The sequence below is a fragment of the Homarus americanus genome, unplaced genomic scaffold (assembly GCF_018991925.1).
Source record: "Homarus americanus isolate GMGI-L3 unplaced genomic scaffold, GMGI_Hamer_2.0 scaffold25860, whole genome shotgun sequence".
Taxonomy (NCBI): domain Eukaryota; kingdom Metazoa; phylum Arthropoda; class Malacostraca; order Decapoda; family Nephropidae; genus Homarus; species Homarus americanus.
In genome coordinates, this window is record NW_024724693.1 from 452,558 (window position 1) to 479,914 (window position 27,357).

A 27,357-nucleotide genomic window follows, 5' to 3' on the forward strand; every position below is an offset into this window, starting at 1 on the left:
CATAAAGTTAAGATGTTATTTTTAGTAAAACATACGTATTGTGTCGGGAAAAAGTGGAGTTTGGGGGTCGGCCCGGTCTCTATTTCAATTAATCCCATATGTTATGTTGTTCACTTTACGCGTTTCTCACTTTACGCGGGCCGCGTAAAGTGAGGGTTGACTACTGTATATATATATCGATAGATCGATCGCTCGCTATATATATATATATATATATATATATATATATATATATATATATATATATATATATATATATATATATATATATATATATATATATATATATATATATATATATATATATATATATATATATACAGGTTGTACCTCTCTAGTCCGGCATTCTGTGGTCCGGAAACTCCCGTGGTCCGGAACGATTTTAGTTTGTCCAATAGGTAGATAGGCAGCTTTTTTTTTTTTTTTCTTTTTTTTATTTCTCTGAATTATTATTATTATTACAGGAGTATTAAATTTTTGCCCCTCAGGCCCCAATGTGGGTCAGTGACCTATGCCCGGGTGGGCTAATCCCCTTAAAAAAAAAAAAAGCCGCGGGAAATTAAGGTTTGTTTACATCCGGCAGTTCGGCTGCTCTCTCTCTCTGCTTGTCTATACAGAGTACAACATTTAACCCTTCAATATATATGAGCAGTAAATAAGTGTTGCTTTCATATTCTTATGTAGAGTAATGACGATATATTTTCACATGTGCGCACTTACATACGAGCAGTCTCACTTTTTTTTTACCATTAATGGTTAGCTACTTATATTGTTCCATTTATTAACATTAAATAACATTACAGGTACTTCAAGCAACCATATTCATTTTTTACATTAATTTTACTACAGCTAAACTCAGGGTCTTATTTTCTTCAGTTTTATATGTAGAACCAATCAGTCACTGGTTTCGTAAGCTTTAACATAAACAATGCCGGCAGCCGTCTCGTCTCCTCTAATATTCCATTTCTTATTAATAAATTGTTTTGTTAATTTTGCACACACGTACATTAATTCAATAAAAACAAATTCAGAAACATTAATTAAAATATATATGAACAGTAAATAAGTGTTGCTTTCATATTCTTATGTAAAGTAATGACGATATGTTTTCACGTGTGCGCATGCGCACTTACATACTGTATGCGATCTCTCTTTTTCTTTACCATTATCGTTAGCTACTTCTATTGTTCCATTTATTAACATTAAATAAGATTACTTAAAACAACCATATTAATTTTACTACAGCTACAACCAAGGTCAACCATATTAATTTTACTACAGCTACAACCAAGGTCTTATTTTCTTCAGTTTTATATGTAGAACCAGTCAGTCACTGGTTTTGTAATCAACGAAAACAATGCTGTGTCATTTCCTTGTGTGTTTTAATATTCTACGTATTATTAATGAATTGTATTGCTCATTTTGCACACATAAACATTAATTCAATAAAAAAGACATTCAGTAATAAACAATAATGAATCTTTTGTACATAAGAGAAATGACGCTGTTTACACGATTATGCACGTCGTCTGCACGTTGGCAGGCCGTTCAAACCCGTTGAAATTCAAGTTTCCGCCGTCAAATTTTTTTTTTATTTATTTTTTTGTGTGTTCCAATTAAATACGTTAAGAATTAAAAACTCGCGAAATTTGAGAAGCTACTATACGACATTTAACCCTTCAATATGTCTTCAAAGAGACCATGACGCAGAGAAAGTAGTGCTAGTGCTTCCAGGCATAAGCACAAGTCACTATCTATCCAGGAAAAGGGTGAATTTCCATGGTCCGGCACCGGTCAGGTCCCGAGGTTGCCGGACTAGAGAGGTACAACCTGTACGTAATATCCACTTATGTATGCAGAGTGTAAAATAAAAAAAAATAATAATAATTAAGGCATACAGTATGTTATGATTTCTCCAAGGTATATGTTCAGAAATTTCCAGAAACTGCATTTTTTCTGGTCTATGAGTAATTTGGGGATTTTACGGAAAGTCTCCAAATGTTTCTGTTCTGAGTCTGCTAACCAGTTCCGAGGTTAGGTGAGAAAGCAAATTCCAAAATCTTCCCTGAAACCGGAAAAATTCCCCATCAATCAAATGATACCAAGATTTATTTCTTCAGTATTGGTGAAAGGTGAAGTCAGCTGTATCTCTACCTGTAAGTGAAAATAAAGTCATTAATATTGTGTTAGTTAAATTTGCGAATTCTGAAACATCTATATTTATGAGGGTCAATATTTATGAGTTTCCAACATCTAAATATTGAGGGTAATTTTGTCTGTCAAAAAAAAAAAATAAAAAATTCCAAAGGAAACTCAGATTTGTTTGGTTTGATATGCAACACACTAAAAAAATTATTGTTTTTTTTAATGTACTGTAGTGTATATTGTTAATGGTGATTTCAAAACTTTGAGCCTTTTTTTTGGAGAAATTCATAGAACAAAAATTATAACCCCTTTAAAATTTTAATGATCTATATAAAAATGTTAACCTAACCTAACTGGAAACTGACTTAACTATCATAAAATAAGGTATTCTGTCTTTCATATTTTAAAGGTTGGATTAAGGACAAATTCACTTAAGTTAATTTCTGGTTACAGTTAATTAGTCAAGTCTGACATATTTCTGTTGTCATCATTAGAATGTAAGTACAGTCGGCCCTTCACATACGCGGGTTTAGCATTCACGGATTCGCAAATACGCGGATTGCCCCGCCGGAGGAATATTCTGTACATTGAAGTAATTGAAGTGCATTCAAATCGCGCGCCATTCAACTCGCGAGCGGCACCGAACACAGGACACCGCCCGCTCCCGCAACCTCACACACACACACGCATAGCTCTCCCTCACTCAGTCAAGTCTCGCTGTAACCACGCTTGTGTTGACATCAGCATTGTAGTTGCAAAAATATTACATTTCCGTGAATGTATTATATCAAGCACAGTATGAATAGAATATCACTAATATAAGAGTATTTTAACCGAAAACTACTAAAAAAACGAGTAACATATCTTGAACATCGGAAGGCTAGGTAAAGTCTTTTGTTTTCATGTGGTTTATCCTAATTTACATTGAAATGCATTACGTTTCAGCAAAACTACTATTTATTTCTGAGAATATGGAAATGTAATATTTTGCTGAAATGACGTACGTATTACAGTGGAAAGTGACGAAAGCAATGACTCGCTTTCTTTCGTTCAAAAGATGTTACCGTAATCGCTTTTCGAATGGTTTTCAGTTAAAAAACTGTTGTATTACAATAATATTCTATCCTAATTCACTTGTGATGCAACAGTTTTTTTAACTGAAAACCATTCGAAAAGCAATTACAGTAACATCTTTTGAACGAAAGAAAGCGAAAGTCATTGTTTTCGTCACTTTCCACTGTAATACGTACGTCATTTCAGCAAAAATATTACATTTCCGTGAATGTAGTATATCAAGCACAGTATGAATATAATATCATTGTAATATAACAGTATTTTAACCGAAAACTATTAAAAAAACGAGTAACATCTCTTGAACATTCGAAGGTTAGGTAAAGTCTTTTGTTTTCGTCATGTATTTTATCCTATTTTACATTGAAATACATCACGTTTCAGCAAAACTACTATTTATTTCTGAGAATATATTCATTCAGGCACAGTTTAGGTAAAATATACATGTGCTGTAACATTTTTTTAATTGAAAACAATTCAAAAAACACGTACCCTCTGGCCCTGTTCAAGAAGACTGGGAGGAGCTGTTTGGTGCTAAAGACGATGACAAGGAAAATTATTTTGATGGATTTTAATGAAAATATTCAGAAAGACCCTGGCACTGTCAAGGAAAGTGGCTGCTGAAGGCTTCCAGGACATGGCAGAGGACGAGATTGGGGAGCCAATTGAAGAGCACGACACTGAGCTGACCGAAGAGGATCTACAGGAGTTAGTAGACTCAGGCAAGGAAGAGGAAGAGGAAGCGAAAGGGAAAGAGGATGAGGACCAAGAAGTAACGTTGGAGAAGTTGGGGGAGATGACCAGGAATATTGAGGCACTGAAAAACCTGGCCTATAGTATGGACCCCTCCATGGTGCGTGCCCTGAAATTCATGCGAGGGATGGATGACGTTTTCGCTCCATACAAAAACATCATGGAAGAAATGAATGAAAGAGACGACAACTCCCCATCACCATGTTCGTTGATCACCGAAGGAGAGATTTAACACCAATCACTGGCGGCAGTGAGGAAGCAGCTGAATCCACCATCGCCCCCACTTCACCACCCGTTATGGAATTGAATGTCCGATGACCCCCGTCCTGTCGCCGAGGATAGGAACTGTACAGTAAAGTGAAGTTTTTATCTCTTTTTTTTAATAGCTTTTCTTGCCATGTTTATTGTTTGTAAAAATGTACAGCACAGTACAGTTCAGTACTGTACATAGGAAGTGGAGGTGCAGTTATTCACAAAACATTTGTGTTTGTTGTCGGCAGTAGTGACGGGGAGGAGGTAGAGGTGGAGGAGGGAGCGGAGGGAGCGAGTTGGGAGGAGTGGTGAGGTAACCTTGGACGCAGGAGCAGGGACGAGTGGAGATGCCAGCCAGTATATTTCGGGTGTATTAATTGTTTTGATAGCTATTTTTGCATTTTAATATTAAATACTGTACATTACGTTTCAACAAAACTACCATTTATTTCTGAGAACAAAGAAATGTAATATTTTTGCTGAAATGATGTACGTATTACAGTGGAAAGTGGGATAAAATTGTGACGCAAGCAATGACTCACTCTCTTTCGTTCAAAAGATGTTGCCGTAATCGCTTTTCGAAAGGTTTTCAGTTGTGGGATTATAAGGCTAATGATAGGATAGAATATTATTGTAATACAGTACGAGTACAGTACAACAGTTTTTTAACTGAAAACCATTTGAAAAGCGATTACGGTAAAATCTTTTGAACAACGAAAGAAAGCGAAAGTCATTGTTTTCATAATTTTATCCCACTTTCCACTGTACATTAATATGTACGTCATTTCAGCCAAAATATTACATTTCCATATTTATTTCTGAGAATATATTCATTCAGTCACAGTTAAGGTAAAATATACTTGTGATGTAATATTTTAATGAAAATACGGTTTCGTAGTTTTCTTTTGTATCAAATTTAATTAACAAAGATTGATGTTTCAAATGTAATGAACAAAAATTTATGTACAGTATCTATAAATAAATTTGAACAAATGAATACTTTGTTTTACATCGTCCTGTGTATACCATACCATGGATTTGGCTACTTTGGGCTCGCTATGATGACGCAAGAGACTGCCCTGGCGACTGTCCCGATACTCACAGCTAGTGGTGCGTTGGTGCGTCGTTTCCATTGTTTACTGGTAAATATTTTTCAACCTAACGAAACTATCACCCTTTTAGAGGTCGACCCCCAATTTTTTTGCAAAATAATTTGGTCTTAAAAACTCGAACTACGCACAGGTATATACGGTAAATAAGGACATGGGGGGCCAGGGTTTTTTTTTTGGGGGGGGGGGCAGCAAAAGTACACGGATTTTTAACATTCACGGGTATCTCTGTTACCTAACCCCCGCGTATGTTAAGGGCCGACTGTATATCACATTTATTGAAGATTCATAATTTCATTATCTTTTAATATTCAAGAATTGTTATATATAAACAATTAACGGTAAAGGGAGTAATACCTGTGATTACTTTCTACAATTATTACATCTAGCTATAATTGAGTGGAGCATCAAGGTGAGTTAGGTACGATACAAGGAGTTTAAAGATGAAAATGTATTACAGTCTCTCCTCGACTTACGACGGTGTTCCGTTCCAACGACCAGGTCGTAATACCTGAAATATTGTTATTAAATATTATCATCAATGACTTCTTTGGGTTTTAAACAATTTGGTGCTAATTTTTTCCTCTTACATAAAGTAGCTTTAGTGTACAGGGTGAAACATCTATCATGAAGTGATTGTCTTTAGAACTTTACGGAGTCTGAATTTGTAAAAAAACAAGACTAATGTTTTTGATCTACTCTTAATCAATTTGGTAAAAAATGAATGTTTAGGTCATCCACCTACTTGGCATTTGAAAAAACATAATTTCAATGTCACCAAACCTAGCCTAACCCAACTTAACTAATCTAACGTAACCTAACAACTGGTAAAAATTGGTCAACTTAAAATCATTAAATTCGCTGGATGGCCAAAAGATAATAATATCATCAATTCTATTTACTTTAGAAGAACTTATTCATTTTTGTTGAAATCATGGACATACTGTCAATGGCAAAGTTAATTAATATCACCACTCCAACTGTTGACCCAAACAAGTCGTAAAGTAGTTCTTTCTTGTAATACATTGAGTCACTAAGGGAATAAAAAAATAAAACATGAATTTAGGTCACTGAATTTATCTTATTAGTAGCAAATTGTGGTTAAACTGATACACAAATGAAACATGCCTGGGAAGTACCTAGCACTAGTTACCTGGCATATTTAGCTAATAAGTAATTATACTAAGGAAATAATTATTTTGGTAGTGCTGGACGGTTATTAATTGCGCTCATTACGAAAATTGGGTCGATATTAATTCTGATAAAGGATGTCCATCGACCATCACGGATGGACCAGTTTGGATTCACCTGGCATTGGTTACCCGGCATAATTGGACTTATTAAAGTGTGAAATTTATGCTACAAAGTATTTATACTAAGGAAATAATTATTTTGGTAGTGCTGGACTGTTATTAATTGCCCTCATTACGAAAATTGGGTCGATATTAATTCTGATAAAGGACTTCATTCACCATCCCAGAGGAAGCTGTTCTCACCACTCTTCAAATAGACCATTTACGACTTTTTTTTTAGTTTAATTTGATTTCAATACATTTCTACACATAAATTAGTTGTATTAGTTATCTTAAAGGCTTACCTTTTATGATGGTTAGGCGAATTTGGAGGATATAAACGGCGATGAGACAAGTAGAGGCTGGCGGCATTTTTCGTACACAAACACTGGCCGCTTTTAAAAAGAACAATACAATTCTGCATGTGCTGTTCTATATGGAGTATATCGTATAACAAATATTATTCCTTTGCAGATTTATACATTTTATGTCCATCCAAATCAATTTTCTTTCTTTTGATTTCAAAAATAGTTCCCTCGTAGTGATCATCGGACGGGGGGTACGTGTACAGTGAGTTCTGCTATAACGCGTGTTTTGATAACGCGAATTTGCTCTAACGCGATTTATGAATTCGGAACAATATTTGTATAACGCGATCGCTTGTTTGCTATAACGCGATTTTTGCTTACTATTTCTCCAATTTTGTGGTATTAACTGTGAATATGGTAAAGAGGAATATCTCCAAAAAGCATTCTGATGATAGAATTCCCGGTGATTATCGTAAAAGAAAGGATATAACACTTGAAGAGAAGCTTGATGTTATCAACCTCAAAATCACCCTTCTCCCCATCAAGTTACATTCATATTTTTTCAAGGTAAAGTGTTAAATTTACTGTATGATTTCATTATTAGATATGAATGTAACATTTATTTAGACTGTGCTATCCTTTGTGTTAGGCTAACTACTAAATTTTTTCGATTTCGAGTAATCTGCACCTAACCCTATTTTCTCCATAAGCCCTGTTATTTCTATTACGCGATTTTCTATAACACGATATTTTACAAGAACACAATTATCGCGTTATAGCAGAACTACCTGTACCACGAAATTTCCCCATGTTCCAATAACGAATCGTACATATTTTTCTTTTTTTTTAGCCAAAAACGCTTCTTGCATAACAACCATGGGAGTACTACAGCATGGTATACACCACGGCTGATCTTGCATATGGGCCATATTATCAGTTTTGTACTGACCATCACTAAGATTTATATTGTATTGTTAATGAAAGTACAGTAGTTTGATGAATAGTAGTGACAACTGTAGTACGCTACTATTCATCAAACGACTGTCATTGACGATACAATATTGCTTATTTATTAATTAATACCACAACATCACACCCTAATACCACCCATAAATTTATGCATGGTTAACTACGTGGTGGTGAATTAAAAGATCAGCTGTTGAGCAGCTAGCGCTTGCCAACACTGGTGCACATTACCACTCTGCTTTCTCACTCCACATTTTAAAATCTTATGTAACGTAATGTTGAAGGAATATAATGCGATAAGTGTACGTTATGTATAAAAGATACTGTAATTTAGCTTTCATGTTTATTCAAGACATCTTCAGGTCTTCAGACTCACTAATCCCCCACCCAAAAATGGGTGACCTGACATTGTATCATAAGGTCAGTAATATGAGATCACTAATACCCCACCCTGCCTCCACCTGACATTGTGTCAGATCAGGTCAGTTACACGAGACCCACAAATCCTCCACGGCTCCAAGGGAGTGGAAAATACCAGTCCTTACTGTAGCACACAGCCTCTTTCACGACCATATCATACAGATTTTTAGTTTAGAATCTTGGAAAACTCCCCAGCACACATAAACATTCTGAGGATGTGGGCTAGTGTTTGTTTGTGCAAGATGCATAGTTTAGACACTCGGAAAGATTTTTCCAGTAACCAGAAATATTTCCGGGGATGGGGGATTTTTCCGGGTTTGAGAAAGTCATCTGGTTAGCAGGAAATCTCTCATCCCCGGAAGTGCTCTGCACCAGTTGCTCCGGCTAATGGGGATATAAATATATTTAAACAAGCAGACCTGTTTTATATCCTTTTTGCCACTTATCAGCCTACTAGCCATTTGGGTGCTCTATCTAGTGTTAATACAGGAGGAAACTAGGGACTGGGAAACTTGTGATGTTTGATAGTGAGGGTCACACTGGATAACACCCTTCTCACGTGTGTCCGGGCCAAGGCTCGAACCCTTGACATATTGGTTAGAGTTACACACATTATCACTGTACCACCAACACCCCTGGTGTGCTGTAGTAATAATCTAGTAATTCAATTTAATTGTTGCTTCTGCACTGCAGTAACTTAAAAAAAATAATTACATTTCTTTCAAAATAAAAGAAGGAAGATTCATGTTGTTTAGAGAGGCAAAATTGGTGAATCATGGGCGAAGGGATGCCAGATTACTTAGCAAACTAAGTGCCAAAAGAACATTGTCATATCTAACTTAACTATGATTCTTAAATATAAAAACAGAAAATTAATAAAAAAGTTAGACAAAATTTATAGAATTTTTCAATGTACCAGGCGAGATTTTAAAAAAAATCAAGCTTTCAAGGTTGAGGCAAAATCTTCAAGATAAAGCAAAAAACTTCAAGCAGTGGCTACACTTGTCGATGTCCGGTCATCGTCCCCACACACAAACAAGCACCCAAGCAGTTCAACAATAGAGCTCTAATACTTCCATTTCTCAATAAGGACTGGGAAAGGATGTCAATGTTTTGTTTAATAAATTCACAAAACAATTTATCAAATCAAATTTTACATTATTTGACATAATGGTGGAGACCTTGTGGCATCCATGCCAGACAGGGACACAGACTCTCATTGAAAAGGTTGGATTGGCTACTGAATGAATAATTTTGGTGACAACATGTAGTAGGTAGTAGGCAGCTATGAAACAGGGAGGTACTACTGCCTGGGAAGATATTGGAAGCATAATGTGTTGTCTAATGGTAGACCCTGTTGTCACATGACATCACAAAAATTGTGACCAAGTCCCAGGTTGCTGATCTGACTTTCTGCCTCATTTACACTCAATTGCAGGGTGTCAATTGTTTCTCTCACTTGACAACACAACAGACGGTACATACCTGTATTGTATAACATTTCTCACTCTTGACCTTTTTTCAATTTTGTATTTATGGTTCTTTATTATTATTATATTATTATTGTTGTTATTATTTTTATTATAATTTTTTTTTTAATTGTTATTATTATTATTGTTATTAAAATTTTGCCCCGCAGGCCCCAATGTGAGTCAGTGACCTGTGCCCAGGTGGGCTAATCCCCGCAAAAAAATGGCATTGTTTTTATAATCTAAAGAATTAATTGGTTGAATCATTGTTTTACCTTTTTTTTAACAGCAAATATTTCAAAGATAATGAATTTATATAACATTAGCTAGGCAGCATATATGGTTACCTATACAAATTTAACTAATAATAAAATATGGGCATGCTGATTTTACCTTATTTTTCTATCAAACACACTGAGAACTATGCTCTTGGTCTTTTATTTTCCATTGAATTTCCACAATGAATTACAGTACAGTCAACCCTCGTTAATTCGGACTAATAGGGGGGGAAGGGTGTCCTTTTAGCCGATTGTCCGAATTAACCGATTTAGGGGTTAATATTGCATTATATTTCAAAGTCATTGTTTTCATCACGATTTTATCCCACTTTCCACTGTAATACGTACGTAATTTCAGCAAAAATATTACATTTCCGTGAATGTATTATATTAAGCACAGTATGAATAGAATACCATTGTAATATAACAGTATTTTAACCGAAAACTACTAAAAAAACGAATAACATCTCAAGAACATCGGAAGCTTAGGTAAAGTCTTTTGTTTTCGTCATGTATTTTATCCTATTTTACATTGAAATACATCACGTTTCAGCAAAACTACTATTTATTTCCAAGAATATATTCATTCAGGGGTAGTTTAGGTAAAATATACGTGTGATGTAACAGTTTTTTTAACTGAAAACGATTCGAAAAACACGTACTCTCTAGCCCTGTTCAAGGAGAGGACTGGGAGAAGCTGTTTGGTGCTGCAGACGATGACAAGGAAAATGATTTGGATGAATTTTAATGAAAATATTCAGAAATATGGTATCGTAGTATTTATTCAAGTCAATTAGGATAGAATATTATTGTAATACAACAGATTTTTAACTGAAAACCATTCGAAAAGCGATTACGTTAACATCTTTTGAACGAAAGAAAGCGAAAGTCATTGTTTTTGTCACGATTTTATCCCACTTTCCACTAATACCTACGTCATTTCAGCAAAAATATTACATTTCCGTGAATGCATTATATCAAGCACAGTATGAATAGAATACCATTGTAATATAACAGTATTTTAACCAAAAACTATTAAAAAAACGAGTAACTTCTCTAGAACATCGGAAGGTTAGGTAAAGTCTTTTGTTTTCGTCATGTATTTTATCCTATTTTACATTAAAATACATCACGTTTCAGCAAAACTACTATTTATTTCCGAGAATATATTCATTCAGGCACAGTTAAGGTAAAATATACATGTGATGTAACAGTTTTTTAACTGAAAACGATTCGAAAAACACGTGTACCGTGTAGCTGATACTCAACAGCTGGTGGTGCGTCATGTGTCGTTGTAAACAATAGGAGGTTGAAATAGATTACCGGGTATTATATCAAATGTGAAATATCAAAAAGGTTTTTATTACCGGTATTTTTTGTAGATCAATGAGAACTGTGATACCGTATATGATATGATAAGTTAGCCTGTGCTAAGAACTTCAACATAGACTACTGAAAACAAGTTGTAAGGTAATTTAGCCTATTGTAAGTTGGTGAGCCTCATTTGCTGAAGGAACTGCACAACTTTTCATTACTAATTGGTACAAATTTTACGTTTCCATTGTTTACTGGCAATAAATGGTAAATATTTTTCATGTCTGAAGCTAAAAGTTGCATCCCCCCCCACACTAGTGGTGATGTTACATTTGACCAAAAAGACGCTGGTGTTTTATCCCAGTAGTGGGTGGACCAGCATTTTAGCTTAAGGTCCGCGTAGGTAATATTCCTACAAATCTTACAAAAAAAAAGTTTGTTCAGATTTTGTCCGAATTATCCGAAATCCGGATTAAAGGGGTCCGAATTAACGAGGGTCGACTGTACATATGATAACAAATAAAAAAGAGCAAAAGTTTATAGTGGAAAAGCTAGAGTGTGCTGTGTGAGCCCTTCAATGGCCTTAAGTGTGCCCATGAATGATGTCTTAGGATAATCCTAGCATTTACTGTTTAATCTGAATTTGTATTAGGGTTTTCTAAGGGTGGTGGTGGCCAAGTGGATACTGCATTTCCCAATTGTCCTATAGGTCGCTGGTTTGCACCTAGGGTATCCCCAGCTTACCCAGCAAAGAAAAGGGTACCTAACTGTATTCTGTAGTTGGGAAAGTGAAGACATTTGAGTGCAGTGCCACCCTCATTCTCTTCTTGTGTACTGAAAAGAGGCTTAAGTCTCCAGTTTGCTATACAGTATCTGCACTACCCCAAATGGGCCATCAGGCCTTTGGGATCCACCTTTACACTTTTACATTTTATATTTATGAATATTTCTTCTATCTGGCAAGCTAGGATTTTGGTCTATTACAGGCATCCCCTGGGTTATGGAAGGGTTCCGTTCCTGAAAATCTTTCTGAAACATTAAATTCCACATTGCAATATCATTTTCCCATTGACTCCCATTATATAAGATGAGATGCGTCCCTAAGGAAATTTTTTGCGGCCCCAAAACGTAACACATACAAAGATTCATTCATGATGTAATATGACAATAAATGAACACACTTGAATATAACTTGCCAGAAATGATGTTGAGCGCTGCTTGAGGTGGTGAGGTGGTGCGATAAGAGTTACTAAGAGTTACTTCCTTTAAACATCAAGTTTAATGTCCAATGCAATTCCTTTATGGAATCTTTTATCACCACTGCTTTCACTTGAACTTGATGGTCTTTTTCCACTTATCTTGAATAAGGATACACAATAACACAGACAAATAACTGAACACAAACTCGGGAATGAATTCAAACTGAGTAACGCCATTGTTGTTGTGGTTGCTAGCAGCTGGAGAGGTAATCCTCCCAACACCAGCGGTCATGTAGCTACCACCAGAGTCCACACGAAATAAATGTTATAATTTGGGTGAAATTTTTTTTTCAATATCAGAATTTTTCTTTAGAAAATCTTAATATATTAATCATAATTCCATAGGAGCGACAACAGTCCTGAACAGACACATAAATGATCACAAGCTGGGGCAAGAATTCAAACTGAGTTGTGCCATTGTTGTGGTGGTTGCTGGCAAGTGGGGAGGTGAGCGGCCCTCCAACCATCTTTAAGCTACCACCAAGAATCCACACGAATCCACACAAAAATTCTACAAGGGCGAGTTTTTTGTCCGCATCATGAGTTTTTTGGCCACAATTTCAAAATTCTGTTTACGGTAAAATTCCATAACCCGGGATTCCGTATCGTGGGGGTTGCCTGTATTTACCATAAGTTACACTCATCACTTTTATGCATGGCTCACCCAGTAATGTAATCCTGCATACAACCAGGAGCCTGCAATATGACAAAAGCTTGAGTCATTATGAGTAAGAAAACAGAAAGTGCCATTTGGCTCTTTCACACTGATTTTTACTTTTACCTTTATCCTCTTCGCAACTGATCGGCTCATTAACCACTGGGGCAGTCAGTCACGTCTCTGATATGCACTGGCTCCTGAATACGTATATTGTTACCTGCTCCAGTGTTGATCAAATCTGGTCTTGAATGAGCTCACACTCGATGCTGTCACAACACACTCTGGCAGATTGTTCCAAGAGTTCACAATTCTCACTCCAAAAAAATTTGCCCTCACAGTTTTCTGGACTTGTGGCTTCTTCATCCTTGAGCTGTGACCCCTTGTGGGGCGAGAGTCCACCAGCTCCAGGTATGTACATTCAACCGAGCATATTCTACTTCACGTTTCATATTTTAAGCCTTGCTAAAAGTGCTTTTCTAAATATAAGGAAGAGAATAGCAATTAAATGGTCCAGAAGTGCAAGGTAAATGTTTATATAGTATGTATATTTGTAATGGAAGATAAATGGAATACGATTATAGAAAAATCTAATACAGGTAGAGTATACATATATGTTAATATAGTACTAAAAGATACCCGAAAAGTACGTACCAGCTTCCAGCTTGAGCACTTTTAATAAGCCATCATCACCGCCACAGGCAATGTATCCCTGGTCTTTGTTCCAACCTACACATCGTAAACGAGTATTGTTGGGAATAGCGATCTGCAAGTAAAAATTAAAGTTATCAATCTTTTGATTTTTTTTTATTTATTTATTGGGCACTCCCCTACATCCTTGTGTAAGGTGAAGAGCAGAAGCATTTACAGTGCCCAACATGGAAGCATGCTAAGTTCATGCTTGCCTTTATGTCTCATGAGTTAAGGGCATAGAAGCCTAAAGAGTCAAGGGCATAGAAGCCTGAAGAGTCAATGGTTTGTGTCATCAAGTTATTGGAAGCTCCAACAACTTGTCCCTGAATACGAATTCGCAACTTTCGACTTCCAACAGGTACCTACTTTACTGCTAGGTGAACAGGGACTAATGGGGGCTAGGAAGTGTGTCCAAACAACTTCCACCGGCCCAGGAATCGAACCCGTGACATCTCGCTTGCGAAGGCAAGAGCGGTACCACTCTACCACCAGCACCCCCTATATATCTTTTGATGAATTGACACTATGAAAAAAATCTAAACTGAGATTACATATTTACATACAGCACTAAAATAACATTAATGAAAATACAGTACAGTACAGCTAATACTGTACCTGTATATGTGTAGTAGCTGGGTAGTTCATGTACAGCTGTACTATACCAGATATCATCATACCTTCAGATTGGACCCAGGGTACCCTGGCATTGGCAGCTGGGCATATAATCTTAAAATTAGTTTCTATTATCTGATTACTTACCTCTAGGGGCAGATCCAAGGAGGGGGGTCCTGGGGCCTGGACCCCTATTAATCAGAAAATTCCAATACTTTTTATTTAATGCAGTATTGTACTCAGGCCTTTTTGTATAGCAAGTAGTAATTATTATTGACCTCAAAATATCTCCTAATATCAAGTGCAAATGGCTTCAAAAGGCCCATAATATTGGTCAGATTTCACAATAGCCGGGTGGACTCGCTATGCTCGCCATGTTTCCCCACATACAACTTCGCCCCCTTAATATTCTTGGATCCACCCCTGACCTCCGCATAGCAACCATTGCCCTTAAAAGGGGATAACTGAAGGTCAATAATGCCATTAAATGAAGGTCTGAAATGAGCCCACGGTTTCACATTATAGTACTGTATACACACCTTGCCATTCAAATGTCAAGGCTCTGTCATTTTAGGTTTTAAGTGTTAACCCATCATTCAGCTTTGTATATTGGTACACTGTTTTCTAACAAACTGTATTCTATAGGCATTTGTTTTAATGACCTAGGAGCTACTACTCCATGTTTTTAATACTTTTGAAGAAATTCAAGTTGGAGTCAGAGTCCTATGTGATTCAAATACAGATGGAAATCTTTATCTAATTTTCTTGTATTTTAAGGTAATTTTCTAGAACAGCTCTGGGTTAATCAGTTACCTAAAATAAACTCTATATTGAAGAATACTACAGTATTTCTTATCTCAAGAATGGACCAAATTGGATGGAGGAAAAGCACTTTTCATATTTTGGTTTTCCTCAGTTTTCCCATAAATACCAATAAAGATGCCTCATGGCATCTGATGATAATGCCATACTTGCAGTTAAAATATTAACAAGAGCAAGAATGTTTCATAGACATTAACACTTCATTTTTATGCTCACCAAGAGACAGCAACTCTACAAAAATTTTGTATAGACAACGATAAATTCTTCCCTATGTTATGAATATTTAAAAAAGGAAAAGGATTTGCAATTTTCATAAAATATGTTTGGTGATACACTAGAGTCATGTGAACCCTTCCCACCAATCTCTTTCCATACATATGAACAGTGCCAGGTTACGTTAGATTTGGTTAAGTTAAGTTTGGTTAGGTAGCTTAAGTAAGGTTAGGTGGTTAAGGCAGGATAGGTAGTTAGGTTCCTCATAGGTTAAGATGTTAATTTTTTAGTTCATGAGGAAAATTTGTTGTGAAGCATTCCATTGTTTCGCATTCACATTGCCAGGAAGCATTTTTCAAAAGCTCAACCTCAAACTTGGCATCGTCAGGTGAAGGTTAGCCACAGACCATATTTATTTAAAGGTAAACCTAGAGGAAAAGACAAAATTGTAAAGTACAGTTCCTCTGCTAAATTTGGTTTAACAGGTATGCCTTGATTAACGTTCATTCAACTAGCAATATTTCGGTTTAGCTATTTGAAGTTTTTAACACCCTTTCTTGTTTAATGATTTGTTAAAATTCGGTTTAGCAATGTACGACGCACTGGCAAAAAGTCGCCACGTTAGTCCAAAAAACTAGGGATTGTGTGTTCCAAGTGTGCACCATTACAATACTCTAATGTGGCTTAGAAATAAAGAAAATTTAATAAAAAAACTTTAAAATAAGAAAAATGAAGAGCATGGGTGTGTATGTGTGGGAAGTGACTATATGTACTGAGCCAGTGAGCTGTAACTTTGGCCAGCTGCACCCCCCCCCCCCACCATCCTATGTGACGTCAAGGCATACAGGCAGCAGCCACACACATCTCTGGAGTCAGCTTGATGACTGCCTGGCTGAACTGTGTTGCATGTATACTGTACGAGTAAATGAGAGGAATAAATATAAATATTAAAAATAATACAGGTAATGGTAATAATAATAATAATAATAATAATAAAATAAAATCTAATAAAAATTACCGCGTTGCCATTTAGCAATCATATCACTACACATGGCACATAAGATAGTGAACAGCTGAGAGATCCACCATGCTGTTCCCCCTCCTCCACTCTGTGTGCAACTCCTGTGCACGTTAGAAATGTTTATTATCTTTACATCTTTATGTTTTTGACCTTATAATAATTTATTTGTGCATTCTGTATGAACGATTGTATGCGCATGTAACAGAGTAAAAAAAAAAAAGAAGAAAATGTCATCCAGTAATATCTCCATTAACCGAAATCCCTTTTAACTGGAACTCTCCGGTATCCAAAATTGAAATTTTCCCGGAAAATCGTTCCCAAAGCCAGAATTTTTCAGAAAATTATGGCTTTGGAAATTTTTTTCCAAGCGGCACATTTTCTGGAAAATTCCAAGGACGGGGGATTTTTATTCTGGGTTTGAGAGATGATCTAATGCGCAATTTTTGGAACTTTCAAGAAAATTTTCCCATTACCCGGAAAATTTCAGGGATGAGAGATTTTTTCCGGATTTGAGAGAGTCATCTTGTTTCCCGGAAATCTCTCATTCCCGGAAGTGCTTTGCACCAATTATACCAGCTAATGGAGATATCACTTGTATATCTACTGTACATAATATTATGTGTTGAAAAATAACCATAAGCTAGGTCATAGGTCATACTGTACTGATAATGATAACCCAAGACGATTAATGTCCATACGGCAGACACCCAACTCTTCAGAGGTAGCTTAGTAATCAGCTAAGCAGGTTAGTTTAAGATAAGGTTAGGTTGGTATTACTTCACTTGTTGCAACTAAACATATCTCGGGATTTTATAGTTGCAATCAGTAATTTTGACAATTCGAAGACAAGTGTCATTTCTGGCACAAATTACATTTAAGCGAGATATTTAATATTTTATTGTGTGTGTTTGAACATGGTGGTACATACCCAGAACATTGAATAACTCTGGAGCCCCCTGGTTAGGTTAGGTTAGGTTCAAAACTATTTTCCGATAGTTTTTGATGTGGTCTGAACACTTTTTACCTTGATTTTTATAGCAAATCTCTAGATTCTGAGATGGGAGATGGGGGCTTATCTCAGAAACTATCGATTTGAGCCAGAAATAAAGGTAAAATTCGTTCATAACACTTCTATTTTGTATAATGGCAACAAGTGAAAATTTACCATTTGGTTTGGTTTGGTTTGGTTAGGTTAGGTTAGGTTAAGTTAACTTGAACTTTTAAATAAACATTTGGCTAATATTGACGAATGACCTGCCGACGAGTTATTTGTTTTACTGTTTATTTTCTTACTTTATTTTCATCAATGAGTTCTGATATGATAATTATTTCTTGTGCAAATGCTTCGTTTTGTAGATAATTAGGCGCCTAGGTGTGCACTACTTTGTCTTCCCGGCGGTAATGCGGCCGCACTCTTTGCCGCATTAGCCTCTCATTCCCGCCCCGGTATCATTTTCATCATGGCGTGTGAAGGTTGTTGTTGGTCTTGTGCTACAGTTCTAGTGCTTATAAAGGAACTTGGCTTGAAAATGCCAAGATTAAACCCAGTATTGTACTTTTATTTATAAACATCTTTCTAAGAAAGTACTTTTCACAGCAATATTGTCAAACTGAACTGGATTTGTGTGCAAAATCTGTAGTATATGACGTATTTTAAAACACTCCGCCGCCCGGGCTGGATAAAAGCCGATGCTCTAATGTCCACAAATTTTTTTTTAATATGCTGGGGGGTCCATAAGGAAGTTAGGTAAGGTTAGGTAGGTTTGTTTGGTTAGGTTGTTGAGGTCTGTTTTTCATACCCACTACGGTTAGGTGAGGTTTAATTTAGAAATAATCACTTTTTACTACACTTGCACTATAAAAAAAACCCAGTGAAATTGTCGCATTTAAAAAAAAAAGGTAAATTTGCATAAGCGCACCCAACTCTGTTAGAAAGTAAAAAATATATTATTCTAGTGTATTTAGACCAATTATGACCTTCAATTCCGTCGGAAATTGTCCTTTTTTTCGTGGGGCGTCTTCCAAAAAAAAAATGCTAAGCGAATACAAAATACAAAAAAAAAACACGAGAAAAAATAAACCAAACCTAACCTAACTGACTCTCACCATATGATGGAATCACCTATTTCTTACCTTATTGGCCGTCTCTTCTTTGTCTTTGGGATAAGGGACGAGTTACCACAATGCCACATATGTTGATCTTGACGATATTTACATTCGTTCTTACACTGAGGACACTTTACTGAGGTCGGTAGAACACCATGAGATCTAAAAGATGCTATAGTTTCTTCGTTTTTTTCCCCAAAACTCGCCATCAGCTCCATATAATTGAAGTGACACCCATCGCAGACTTCCATGGTCGGAAATGAATTTGAATTTGGAAATATGAGAACCAAAATAAAAATCGAATTTGATTGGGCCAAAAATACCGTGAATTAAACCACAAATCATTTTAATTGATTGCCCCCCAAAAAACGTTTTTGATTGGCTGAGTGACGTGTACGGGAACGCGTGTGCGTAATGATTTATGAAGGCGACACGCAGTGTGGGAGGTGAGGTAAGCAATAATGGCAGAAGATTAATGGAAGAAAATAGGGAAAATTTTGGATACGCTATCTCCGTTATTATACATTTGCGAGGGTAATGTAATAGAAGAAAATTATCTTATAATTAGACGTCTTATTCGAATATGATAATAGATTAGGGGTAGGAATGTAGGGTGCGAAAATGCAATACAAAAAAAATTCGGTATTATTGTGTTTACACACCGTTCATTCCTACCACTAATCTATTAACATATTCGAATAAGACGTCAAATTATAAGATAATTTTCATCTATTACATTACCGGCTGAAATGTATAATAACGGAGATAGCTTTTCCAAAAAAATTTATATTTTCTTCCATTAACCTCCCGCCATTATCGTCTGCCTCTCACCCAACACTGAGTGTCTCTCGCGTCTCCTTCATAAATCATGACATGCATGCGTACCCGTACACGTCACGCGGCCAATCAAAAGCGTTTTTGCTTTTGGAACCAATTAAAATGATTTTGGGTTTAATTCAGAGTATATTTGGCCCAATCAAAATCGAGTTTTATTTTGGGTCTCATATTTTGAAATTCAAGTTCAGTTCCGACCATGGAAGTCTGCGATGGATGTCACTTAAAGTATATGGAGATGATTGCGAGTTTTTGGAAAAAAAACGTAGAAACTATAGCATTTTTTCGATCCCATGATGTTCTTCCAACCTCAGTAAAGTGTACTAAGAGCAAGACTGAATGTAAATACCGCAAAGAACAACATTTGTGGCGTTGTGTAAGAATCCCAGAATGCAACGACGAACAAGAACCAGGCCAATAAGGTAAGAAATAGGTGATTCCATCATATGGTGAGAGTCAGTTAAGTTAGGTTAGGTTAGGTTAGGTTTTTGCTTTTCAAGTGTTTTTTTGTGTATTTTTTAGTCGCTTAGCCACTTTTTTTCGGAAAACGTCAAACGAAAAAAAATCGCTAAAAAAACGGCTAATTTCCGCCAAAAATGAAGGTCATATTCGGTCTAAACACACACAAATACACTAGAAAAATATGTTTTTTACTTGCTAAAAGTGAACGGTGTGACAATGCAAATCTACCAAAAATTCTTTGAAAAGTCGACCGCGGTCAGTCGAGAATAATCACCAAACACTTTTAACACATTTGTCAGAACTACTAACATAGTGTCCACCATAAAACAGTGAAATTGAGTCATTTTTAAATACGTTTTCTATGATAAAATCAGTGGATATGAAGTAAATAATTACCCCAACAGACCAAACTGACTGACTTAAGGTGGCAAGTGGAGAGGACTAGTAATGAAAGTTATAGTCTGTCATAAGTTAATACATAACAAGTGTTTTAAACTTGAATATTACCAAATCTGAATCAGTGAACTCACCTTCTTACTAAGGTATATGAACATTATGTGAAGTTCTTGTTCATAGCCAAGTAGACACCGCCGCTCATGACCAGCCGCTATGGAATGCTTCACAGAAATGCTAAACAAAATTTTCTTTGTTTCTCTATATTAATATATGATATAACATATCATCACACAGATTACTTATTTTATAAATAAACATGTTTCAATTAATCCTTTCAAAATTACTGTGTATTTACATAAGCTTGTGGAGTAGATCAAATTATCAATAGCTAATTTGTTTGACGGTAAAGTGCACCTTGTTGACACTTGTTCCTTAGCAACGGTCTAATGCCAGACACAACTTCTCAAACAAAAACAAAAAGATAAATTATAAAGTAAATTGCCTTTAAGTGGTATTAAACAACAATTCAATGTCTTGAAAATTAATTCAGTGTACAGAAACTCAACCAAATAATATTAATAGTAAATGTGCTGGCAGTTTTGGGAATTTCATTTGTGGATATTATTGTTTTTATTATTATAAAATCTGCAATGCCTCTAGGACAGGAAACTAAGTAAAGAGAAAAAAAGAAAAAATCAACTGAGAATGAATTGCTTCAGGGAAAGTAGAAATTTTTATATGATCTTCACGTGCCTCTGCATTGGAACTCGGAAAAATGACAAGAAAAATGGGACAACTGTCACACCAGGAAAAATAGCACAAAATGTGTTGTTTCTCAAGGTTGAATGACTCTGCTGGGTATATAATACTGTTAATGCTTCTATATTGCATCTTTAATAATAAGTATTGATGGTGAATTGGGAACCCCCACAAAAAATGATGGAAAAACCTACAGGCTAACACTATTCCTAATGCTTCTTGGTCAGTGGTGGAATACCGTGTTTCCGCGGGCTTTAGCTTCCGAGAGAAATACCCAACAGGACGTAAAGAACTGTCATCCTGTAATTGATTCAGTGATGCTCCTACACAAAAATTACTAGCATCACTGTGTAGCTCAAATGGTTTATCCATGTCTACTTTTACCAGTACTGGAAAGGAAGCTAATGTCCGCTTTACAGTTTCAAAAGCTGTCTGGCATTCATCTGTCCAAGCAAAGGCAGCCGGTTTCTTAGTGAGTTCTGTGATAGGATATGCAATCTTAGCAAAATTTGAAACATGCTTACGATAAAACCCACACATCCCTAAAAATTGTCGGACTTGTTTGACATTAGTGGGTGGTTTACACTCTGTTACTGCTTTTACATTCTCTGGATCCGGGTCAATGCCTTTCTCTGAAACAATATGTCCCAAGAATTTTACTTGTCTTTGACCAAACTGACATTTAGATAGGTTTAATTTGATTCCCATATTTACAAACCTGTCAAATACTTTAGCCAATCTGCCCATGAGGGTATTGAAATCATTAGCCCACACTATGACATCATCTAGATAGTTCCTGATCCAATCTTCTTCCGCTAAAGGAGCTAAGACCCTGTTTACTTCCCTAGAAAAACGGCTGGGCTGGCTGACAAACCAAAAGGGAGGTGTTTGAACCGCCATAAATTATATCCATCACTGAAGGTGGTTATATTGTAGTGGATCCTCTCCCCTACAACTCCCAACTGAGCTCCGGCCGCGCTCCTACCAGCCAATCAGCGTACAGCCACATCACATGAACATGAAATGCTAGTGACAGGGGGGAAGGAGGTTCAGGGGAAGGATACAGGGAGGATTGAAGAGAATTTTAGGAGGAGAGAATAGGTGCAGTGGCTAAACACCGCTTGCGTGAGGGAGTATAAGTTGGAGGCAGTGTGGGGTACGAGATGTTTGTTCGGACTCAGGATGGGATGGAGAGAGGGAACTCACAATGTGCTCTCTGTATACATGTTATATTGGATGTACAATGCAGCTTGGTGCTGGGAAGTGGCAGCGTGGTTACAAGCGTGATGTAGAGAGAGCTGGTTGGTGAGGATGCTCAGAGGAAGGACAGCTTGTGGGTCGCCATGCTCGCCGGCGGGAGCAAGGGCCGCCAGGCAGCGGCGGAGGAGATGGTGTATGCTTGCTGCGGCTGTAGCTAGAAGAACATAAGAACATAAGAAAATAAGGAGTCTGCAATAGGCCGGTTGGCCTGTGCATGGCAGCTCCTGTCGAGAGTTACTACCACTCTCTATCATCCATGAATCTATCTAGCCTCCTTTTGAAACTTTCCAGAGTTCCAGCACTTACTACAAAGTTGCTAAGCTTGTTCCACTCGTCCACCACCCTATTTGTGAACCAGTTTCTTCCTATCTCCCTCCTAAACCTAAACTTATCCAACTTGAATCCGTTGCTCCGAGTCCTATCCTGCTCGGATAGTATAAGAACTTTATCTATATCCCTTTATTGATTCCTTTCACCCACTTAAATACTTCTATCATATCTCCCCGCACTCTTCGTCTTTCTAGGGAATGCAAGTTAAGTTTCTTTAACCTATCCTGATATGGAAGGTTTCTACGTCCTGGAATCATTTTTGTCATTCTTCGCTGAACCGACTCTAGTGAATTTATATCCATTCTATAATAGGGGCACCAGAACTGAACCGCATAATCGAGGTGCGGCCTAACTAGCGCAAGATATAGTTGCAATAAGACCTCTGCACTCTTGTTACTTACACTTCTAGATATAAAACCCAATACTCTGTATGCCTTATTTCGAACATTAACGCACTGTTTTCTAGGCCGTAGGTCCGGGCTTACAAGTACCCCTAAGTCTCTTTCACAAGTCGACTTCTCTAGGTTGATGTTGTTAAGGCTGTATACATTATAAGTATTTGTTCTTCCAATATTAAGTACGCTGCACTTGCTGGTGTTGAATTTCATTTGCCATTTTCAGACCACCCCCTGCAGTTTATTTAGATCCTCCTGTAATGCATTTGCATCCTGCCCTGAATTAATCTGCCGCCCTATTTTGGTGTCATCCGCAAACTTGCTTATGTCACTGCTGATCCCAGTATCTAGATCGTTTAAGTAGTTTATGAACAAGAGTGGGCCTAGTACTGACCCCTGGGGAACCCCACTGGTTACACGACCCCACTCAGATTTAACACCATCTACGCTGACCCTCTGCGTTCTATCGGTGAGCCATGATTTTATCCAATTTAAAACTTTCCCCTCGATACCATGAGCCTTAATTTTTCTCAGAAGCCTCTGATGCGGTACTCTGTCAAATGCTTTGCTAAAGTCTAAGTAAATAACATCGTAATTTTCGTCATTATCTACTACCTCGAAGACTTTCCTAAAAAACGTTAGCAGATTTGTTAGACAAGATTTTCCCTTTGTAAACCCATGTTGAGAGTCGTAGATTAATTTGCTTTTCTCTAGATGCGATCGGATGCTATCTGCTATAATTGATTCAAGAAATATCCTCACTACTGACGTCAAACTGATCGGCCGGCAATTTGACGCTGATGCTCTGTCTCCCTTTTTGAATATGGGTACTACATTTGCTTGTTTCCACAACTCTGGCACAACTCCAGTGTCTAATGATTTTGTAAATAAGTTTACGAGGGGTCTGCTAATCTGTTCCCTACACTCTTTTAAGACTCGAGGAAAAATTTCATCCGGCCCTGGGGATTTTGTATTCTTTAGTTTATTTATCTTCTTAAGAACATCCTCTTTTCTGATAGTGATATTCTTTAATTTCTCTTCTTCCTTTCCCTTAAATATCAGTTCCACCTCCGGAATTTCATCGCAAATTTCTTCTGTGAAAACTGATAAGAAGTAGCTGTTCAATGCTTTGCTTATTTCTTCACAGCCATTTATCAATTCTCCCCTCCCTGACTTTAAAGGCCCAACTTTGTCCTTGACCTTTGTCCTATATACCTGGAAAAATCCCTTGGGATTCGCCTTGGATTCTCTTGCTATTTTGATTTCATAGTCTCTCTTTGCTTTCCTTACATTTTTCTTAACATTCCTAGATAGTTCATTATACCTGTTTCTGAGCTGCTCCTCCCCTCCCTTTAATTTCTTATATATTCCTTTCTTTATTCCTATGTCATGTTTAAGTTTTCTGGTCATCCACCTTGGCTCATTCTTATTTGACCTAATTTTTCTGTGTGGTATATTTTGTTCTTGTGCTTTATGTAGTATACTAGTGAATATATTATAGTCATGATCAATTGTTGTGTCATCTATGACCTCACCCCTTCCTCCTGGGAACTGACATGACTGTTCCCAGGTGACCTCACCTAGGTACCTTCTTAACCCCTGATAATCCGCCAACCGAAAGTTTGGGACTCTAACCATATTGTCATTGTTTTTCGTTTCCCAATTTAGGGTGAACCTGATTTCTCTGTGATCACTATTACCTAGTTCTTCCCCTATTGTGATATCTCTGATAATATTTTCTTTATTTGTTCATACTAGGTCTAATATATTGTTACCTCTAGTAGGTTCTGTAATTAGTTGTTTCAAAAAATTGTCCTGTACTGCGTCTAGGAAGTCTTCAGATTCATAGTCGCCTACAATGTTGTCCCAGTCAATATTTCTGAAGTTGAAATCCCTAGGGCTTGAGCTGCCACCATTTATGAGGGCTGCTACTGCCACCAACAATTCCTTTTACTGTTATATATCACCATTGGTAGCGTGACGATAGGAGGCTCGTGGGTAGGTGTAATGATAGTATCAAGCAATAGGGAAGAAATAACGGTAAATACTGTAGGTAAATAATATACACAATTATACAAATACAAAGTTTATTTAAACATGAATATGAAATTAGAAGAAAAAATTGGTTTGTACTAACAGACGAAATCTATTACTAGGCCCTCAGGCTCAACATACTCACACCATTACTGGGTGGACATATTCAATACACTTCCAACCCTACTGGGTGGACATACTCAATAGCACAACTATGATAGTCACTTAGCACCATAAATACTAGGCAACTGCCACTACAACACTCAGTCGTCAGGAGTGATACTCAAGCAACAGCCATGGGGTCCAGCCACCATGGAGTACTATCTGACGAACTCTGGAGATCCCAGTGGGTTAATTCCACCACACAAATATAGCCCTACTGAGTTAGACACTCATCCACCAATGATGGGGGCTGGTAGTGGTGTGTGGCTTGGTGGTCCAGGGTCACCTCGTGGACCGAGCGTTAGGGCCAGACGAGCCAGCTATGGGGGCTATAGGTGGTCTGAAGTGTCTGACGGCCGGGTCTCACGAAGGTAACTGATCCTACTGGACCTCGGACATGTCCCCAGACATAGTGGATACAACATCCACCCTACAGACACGGCCTAGGCTGCGTTAGGGACCTGTATGGATGAAGGGACGGGCACTTACTAACCGGTGACAACAACATCACGTTTCAGGGGACGTTAAAGACGTAAATATGACTTTACTCAGAGCATATCAACTACGTTACTGTAACACTTGCACAATCAACTATCAATTGGGTCAAATCACTTAAAGAAGGGCAAATTACAACACAGCGTGGAATGGCATACCTGTATGGATGAAGGGACGGGCACTTACTAACGGTTAAAATGCCCGCGTGCCCTCACTCAAACCAGACCAGGGAGTCCAGCTACTCCTATTCCAATGAATTAATTTACGGTACCCTCTGACGTTGAAATTGAGACTATGAACTCATTTTCATTCTCTACTATTATCTTCACTAACAATGCTCTGACTCAGCTATCGAAAGCAAAATTAAATTGATTACAAAGGAATGGATGGCAACAGGTCCCAGCATACAGCGTCTGCTCCCATAGACAAAGGCGGGGGAAACAGAGAAAACGGGGGACGTTTCCACTGGGGGACTCGGAAGGTTTTGTGGACGTTTGAGCGTAATATGAATCCTTAAGGTTTTCAGGTTAGCTCTTATCATGACCATTACAAAGCTTCCTCCTTCCCCAAGATTCATCATTATGCGGTAACGTTCAGAAAACACGTAAGTAGTGACATACATATTAAATCATTAATATAAAGTATAAATCCTCATACAAACATTGCACAAATTATATCAATAAAAATAGAAAAATAATTCCCTACCGGTGGTCAGGATTAGGTACAAGAAATGGAAATCTGTTAACATACAACTAGAATGTGACACACCTTCATAAAAAATATATAGGGATACATATTACAAAATAGCACCAAAAATAATAGCACATGGGGTTAGGTACATCATGTCATAATAATACTGAATGGCGGTAAATACATCATATCATATAATAATAAATGGTGTTACATACATAATATCATATAATAATAAATGGGGTCAAGTACATCATCATAGAATAATAATGATTTGAGTTAGATACCTCATATCATATAATAATAATAATAAATGGTGTTACATGTTACAAAATACACCCTCACATCGGTAGATAAAATGCACACTCAAAATTTCTTACAGAACTCAAATTTCAATGTTCATAGATTATGAAAGTTTCTTTTACGCGATTGGTCAAATGCTGACAGGACACACTGAGATTTAACATAGATTTCTCAAGCTAGGACATAGACGAACGGACCCCATCAAGTCAAAGGAATGATTTGTTGCCCTTAATCTAAAGAGTTATGTCGCACTCGCGAGAGGCAGCACCCTTCAAGGGACTCCGAACGAGCGGGTATTCCCAAGAATTCAATGCTAACGAAACGGTCCTCATGAGAACACCACCAAACCAAAAACTGTCTGTACTTATGGCATTTGCCATGTAGAAGTAATAGCACCATATTTATATGCCCGAATACTCCCTGAAAGTCACGAACTCTACACCTATATACCAACAACACCCAGCCTACGTAGGACTTAC

General features: G+C 37.1%; 1 long non-coding RNA gene across 1 annotated transcript; it reads right to left on the reverse strand.

Annotated features, from left to right (window-relative positions):
- Positions 1-1,887: 1,887 nt before the first annotated feature.
- Positions 1,888-20,838, reverse strand: LOC121864467. The gene is made up of 3 exons (XR_006088590.1): positions 20,585-20,838; positions 13,946-14,057; positions 1,888-2,154 (listed from the first exon to the last, which is right to left on the reverse strand). It is a non-coding gene; the product is annotated as an uncharacterized LOC121864467 (long non-coding RNA).
- Between the last annotated feature and the right edge of the window lie 6,519 nt (positions 20,839-27,357).